Below are 6,461 nucleotides of genomic sequence, written 5' to 3'. Positions count from 1 at the left end.
TTTCAAAATGGGCATGATATTTGCTTCATGGGCTTGGTGATGATTAAATAAGAATGTTTTAAAGTGTTGAGAACATAATAGATTCAAATCTCAGGCCCTTTCCATTTTGTGACCAATGTTTAGAAATCAAATATAATGAGGATGTGTGTTTGTTGCCCATTTTAACTGAGAATTCTTGGGTTTTTTAAAGATTTATTTATTTATTTGGGAGAGAGAGAGGGCACACATGAGTGGGGGGAGGGGCAGAGGGGGAAGGAGAAAGAGAATCTCAAGCAGACTCCAAGCCAAGTATGGAGCCTGACATGGGGCTCGATCTCATGACCGTGAGATCATGACCTGAGCCAAAGCCAAGAGTCGGACACTTAACCGACTGAGCCATACAGGCACCCCAAGAATTCTTGTTTTTAATAGTTATTTATAGGACTTGCAAGGAAAATGAATACCTTTATAAAACCCAAAGCTTTAAATAATGTATATCAAAACAGAATTGTGATCACTCTAGATTTGCTCTCAAATTGGTTTTTAAAAGTATTCTGTATTATGTTTCTTTTATTTTTTATTGATTTATTTTTTAAATACGGAATGCTTCACAAATTTGTGTGTCATCCTTGTGCAGGGACCATGCTAATCTTCTCTGTATCATTCCAATTTTAGTGTATGTGCTGCTGAAGCAAGCACTGTACTATGTGTCTTTTAATATACTTCAGAGAAAAGGGTAAGTTTTCATAGGCTATGGGTTTTAAGTTTTCAGAAAGTAAAAATTTCATTTTTCACATTTATAAATAGGAAAAATGTTAGACATAGCATATATTTGATTGATAACTCATTGTTGGTGGCACATTTAAACAATAAAATAAAAGAAAAGGAGCTAAGAGTTCATTGTACTCACATGGAAAGGCTCATCAGTAGCTTTGAAAATAGTTTCACCAAGGGCATGGTTCTCCCAGTCTACGACCCCAAGGATGGCTTGGCTCTTTGGGTCTCAGTTTCCTCATCAGTTACTACAAAGGCGGCTTCCTGTGGAGTCTTCCAAGTTCTAGCATTCTGGAACCATGAATGTGAGCTCTGTTGGCAATAAATAACATTTACTCAGTTATTCCTCCTCCTCACCAAATGAGAAAAGCAGGTGATAATTAGATTCTTCCCAACCCTCGAATGTGATAATTTAAAAGAATAATAATAGCATGGTATGCGGAATAAGGCATTTTTATATCCAGTATATAATTCAATCCTCACAATCCCAATAACACAAAATTATTCTTGTTCCCTTTTGCAGACCAGGAAATTGAGGCAGAGAAAGAGCTAAGTAACCCTCAAATTGGCACCCAGTTAGAAGGACAAAAGCTGAGGGAGTGCTGACGAGTGGTAAAGGATATTGGCTCTGGGAGTCAGACTGACCTGGGTTCAAATCCTGACTTTACCTTCTTTGTGGTTTAGGGGCAAATTACTTAGTTCCTTCAATCCTCCGTTTTTGTTATCTGTTAAATGGTGATAACACCAGTTTTGTACTTCCCTCCAAGGATTAAATGAAATCATTTTTTAGTGTTCAACAAGTGAGAACTATGCTAGAGATGATAATGATTTATATTACCTCCCAAAGTATTTCCTTTTAACAACACCCAGTATCTTGAGCAAACTGGCATTTCAAAACCCAAGCACCGTGCACTAATGTTAGACAAATGTTAACCTTTTCACCAATTAGAAAGACTAATGCAACACAACTCGCTAAGCTGTTTCACATTTCATTTGTACTCAGAGACAAAGTCCAAAAAATTATGACAGTTTGCTGCACATCATATTACAGACCTATTTCCCACTATTCATAGGAAGGGACTAGGCAATCCAGAAGGAATTTTTCAACATGCTAATTAATGCAGATAATGTATCTTCCCTGCAATCAAAAAGGTCAGAGGAATGTTATTAGTTCCCTGTTTCATTGATTAAAAAATATTTGCATCCTCTTTTGACCTTCCCCTTATTTTACCCAAAAGAACTCACGATGACCACCCAGGAATTATTGGATAATCCTCCACCCCATTGCCTAATGGCGAGGAACATCTTGACGCCTTTGGGCTCAGCTGTGCTCATTAGGTACAGAAATGCCCTGAGAATACAGCGAACTTATTCAGATTTTTGTTTGTCGGCAGTTTGATGTAATAGTGTTTTATTTTTGGCCCCCAATTGCTCAGCAAAAAAAAAAAAAAAACAAACCTTGGTTAAGCTGCTGATTTCCTCTAAATCGCTGAGCACAGGGATTGTAGCTTGATAAAGTCATTTAGTTGCTAGATGTTTATATTCAGACCATGCCAATGGCTCTTGCTGGAGTTTTTCATGAGGAATGTGATGATGTTTACTTCTTTATGGGGTTGAAATAACCGTGAATTTACCAATACTACCTCGTAGGGAATTTTTAAAAATTTATTTCATCTTTAGGGCTTTGAAATATAAAATTTTATGTAGTGAAGAAGATGTCACAAGCGAAAGTATGTATGCCTTCACTGAACAAAATTAGTTGCGACTTCCCCAAATATTCCTAAATTCTGAAACATTAATACATTGGCCATTCAGGCTTGAATGTGGCATCCTCAAGACATTTCCCAGGACATATTATCAAGGTCCACTTGAATAGAAAAATTCATAATTGTGGCATCAATACTAAAGTGAGTGAAGGAAGTAGGGAATGAGAGAAGTTGTATAAGTATACCTCGTCTCCTTTTCCTGTTTTCTTTTTTCTTTTCTCTCTCTTCTCCCAGCCCTGAAGGCAAAGGGCTTAGCTGAGCGTGTGGACTGTACTTATCTAAAATAAGAAAAAATGTTGAATTAGGAAAGCTGTTGATTCTCCATCCATCCATCCATCCATCCACCCATCCATCCATCCATCCCTCCATCCATTCGTCCATGTATCTGTTGAATATCTGTAAAAGGCCAGACAATGTGCTAGACATACAGAAACAAAATTGTGTTGTTCATTTAGTCAGTTATTCATGTAATAAACATTACCAATTAGCCCATGTTTGATTCATGAAAACTGAAAACAAGTAATTATAACATATGAGATGGGTATATAAAAGTATTCAAGGGGCGCCTGGCTGGCTCAGTCAGTAAAGCTTGTGACTCTTGATCTTGGGGTTGTGAGTTCAAGCCCCACATTGAGCATAGAGCTTACTTAAATAAAAAGGCATTCAAAATCCTGAGGGAGCAAGAAGCTGAGGAAATAACCCAGCCCTCACCTGTAGCATATGTGACAGAGGCTGAGTTTCAGGGGCACACGGGCTGCTACAGGATACATGGTAAAGTGTCTCTGGAACCCTCAGTCACTAAGGTATTCAGAGGCAGAGTGTGGGATGACAGAAAGGTTGTGATCTCAAGAACCACACAGCCCTAGGTTTGCATCCCTATTGTGGCAGACTACATTTCCGGTCTCCCTTGCAGCTGTGCAAGGCTTTGGCGATTAAGTTCTAGTCAGTGGTTGCAATAGATCAAATGTTTGTGTCTTCTCAATTCACATGTTAAAATCCCAACCCACAATGTGTATTAGGAGGTGGGGACTTTGGGAGGTGATTAGTTCAGCAAGGGTGAAGCCCTCCTGAATAGGATTAGGGCCCCTATAAAAGAGACCGCAGAGAGCTCCCTGCCTCTTCTGCTACATAAGGACACAGCTGTCTATGAACCAGGAAGAGGGCTCTCACCAGACAACAGATTTGCTGGGACCTTGATCTTAGTCTTCCCAGTTCGCAGAACTGTGAGAAATATTGTTTATAAGCCACACTGTTTATGGTTAAGTTGCTAGAGCCGCCTGATGGACTAAGTCAGGTAGTGTAACTTCCAAGAACTGTCCTTAAGAGGTTTCTCTCCCCCCCTCTCTTTTTGCTTTCTGCCAACAGAAAGCTGATGCTAGAGCAACCATCTTTGACCATCAGATGGAAACACTGTGTGGAGGACAGAGAGCAACATGAGCCACAGAGTCGGATGGAGATGAAGCCACTGTACTAGCCCCATGTGGCCTGTGGGAGGAAAATAAAGCTGACGTGTTTTAGTCACTACTGTCACTTGTGTTGAACTTAATCCTAGGTGCTACCAACAATGAGACCTTAATTAAATACAACCTTCATGAAACCCTCTCAGACTCAGTTTCCTCATCTACAAAATGAGGATAATAGTACCTATTTTTATAATTGTTGGAAGGACTACATTAAAAGAGTAAATAAATTTAATTCACCTAGAATAATGCCAGGTATCCAGTAGTATTTTTATAAATAGTAGCTATTATTCTAGTAATGTTCTTTGTCTTTCCAAAGCTCATGCTCCACAAATCTCTAAAACTTGAACAGAATCAGAACTCCCATTCCCTGACAGGTGCATCCACTGTCATCAAGGTCAAGCACCAGATGAAATCCAGGATGTTTATTTGAGCAGTGGGGGATGTTAGGGTAGGAGATGATGGGAAAGGAAGGCAGAGTTGGGAGAAACCAATAGTACTTCTTTAGATAAGTGAAGTTTGAGATGCTTATCAGACATCTAAGTGGAAATAGAAATAGAGTAAGCAATTGGATATATAATTCTAGAGCTTTTCAGAAAGGTACTGGAGCACCACAGATTTGAGACTTCTCAGCACCTAGATGGGATTCAAAGCTATGGGGTAGAATGAGATCACTAAGAATGTGGATATCAAAATTAGAAGGCTAAGGGAAGAGCCTTCAGGCATTCTAATATTTAGAGGTCAGTAGAGAAGAAGTCATTAATGAGGAAAACCCAACCAATATGCTGTCTCGGAAACCTAGAGACTCAATGTCTTATGGAAGAGGTAATCAGCTGTATCAAATGCCACTGAGAGGTTCAGTGAGCAGAGGACAGAAAATTGCCTGTTGGTATTGGTAAGAAATGGGTCGCTGGCAACTTGGATGTGGTAGGCAGCCTCTAAGATGGCCCCCTGTGAGTCTTTCCTCCTGGTATCCATGCTCTTGTGCAGTCCCCCCCGCCCCCTTGACCATGGACTGGACTTACTGAAATGCATTCATTCATTTAATGAAATACCACAAGAATCAAAAATAAAAAGCTTACAGATAAAACTAGTGCCACTAAGACTGAATCACTCTAAACTGAGACAGTCACATTACATACTCAAGGCTGGAGACATTGAATGATATAGAAGACAAAACTGAGCTGCTTAATGCATGCTCCTCATTCACTTTAGGTTTTGTCAGTGAGCAAGAAAGATCAAGACATTGGGAGTCTGTAGAAGGAAAAATAGCAAATTTGGGCGAAGGGAATGAAGGAAGGTTATGAGTAGACATTTTAAGACATTTGCACCTGCTTAGGAATGAACTTTAATGATTTATTTATTTATTTGAGAGAGAGAGCAGGGGGAGGGGCAGAGAGAGAGGGAGAGAGAATCTCTCTCCACACTGAGCGCAGAGCCCGACATGGGGCTCGATACCATGACCCTGAAATCACGACCTGAGCCAAACCAAGAGTTAGACACTGTGCCACCTAGGTACCCCAGGAATGAACTTTAAAAGAAATACTATTTTGTTATACAAACATTTTTCAGAAATATTAAAACACAATGGAACCACATTTGTCTACAGGGTGACAATGCAAAAAGCCCACTTAAAGTTTGGAAGATACTTTTAAATTATGTTAACTATTAATTAAGCACTTAATCACCACTACAACACATGCGAGCTGGACTCTGAGCTTGTTTTCACATCTGTAAAATGGGAATAGTAACCAAATTTCATGGGATTTCTGTGAGAATCAACAGACATGGTGTATGTGAAAGTGTTTTATAAATTGTAAAGTTCTCTACACATAAAAATATCTTCATCATCATCTACAGGAAACTGATTATCATGTGAACATCCATTATTTGTGTCTACCCAGGCCCCTACCCTCCTTCCAGTAATAACATAGCTTCCCTTCCACTGAAGAACTGTTCTTCCTTATTATGGAGGAAGTGCCCACTCCCCATCCTGACCAAGCGATTCACCGCACCCCATGCAGCTGGCCCTAGTGATGGGTCAGGACAGCCGTGTCCTTTAAGTCAGTCCAATCACAGTTCTTCTTGGCTTCTTCTGTCTTTTCTTGCCAAGAACTATAAGAATATGTCCCCAGAGACACTGGCGACCATATCCTCCCCTATTCCCCGCAGGATAAAGTTGACATGTAGAAAGAACGAGAAGTGAGAGACAGAGTACTGAAAGAATTTCCATCATCCTATATGGCTAGCCCCAGCCCTGTCTATCCCATAATTTCCTTGCATGAACTTTATGCACACACACACACACACACTCACACACACACATATATGTAAGCATTTGAGTTGCATTTTAATCACTTCCAACAAAGAGTCTGGCTAACATAGGTTGCACAATAACAAACTTTCAAATTAAAAAACGTGGAGAGAGGAGAACTTGCTCATTATCTCCTTTTCAAACTATAGATAGTGTTCAGAATAATGA

The 6,461-nt window shown here is 39.7% G+C and overlaps 1 non-coding gene across 1 annotated transcript; it reads right to left on the bottom strand.

Moving 5' to 3' along the window:
• Window positions 1–571: 571 nt before the first annotated feature.
• LOC123850393 (U6 spliceosomal RNA) lies at window positions 572–678 on the bottom strand. The gene has a single exon (XR_006792329.1). It is a non-coding gene; the product is annotated as a U6 spliceosomal RNA (small nuclear RNA).
• Between the last annotated feature and the right edge of the window lie 5,783 nt (window positions 679–6,461).

This window comes from Mirounga angustirostris, unplaced genomic scaffold (genome assembly GCF_029215605.1).
Source record: "Mirounga angustirostris isolate CCGP_5_RB_7025 unplaced genomic scaffold, mMirAng1.0.hap1 SCAF_15, whole genome shotgun sequence".
Taxonomy (NCBI): Eukaryota; Metazoa; Chordata; class Mammalia; order Carnivora; family Phocidae; genus Mirounga; species Mirounga angustirostris.
This window is presented reverse-complemented; position numbering and strand designations above follow the sequence as displayed.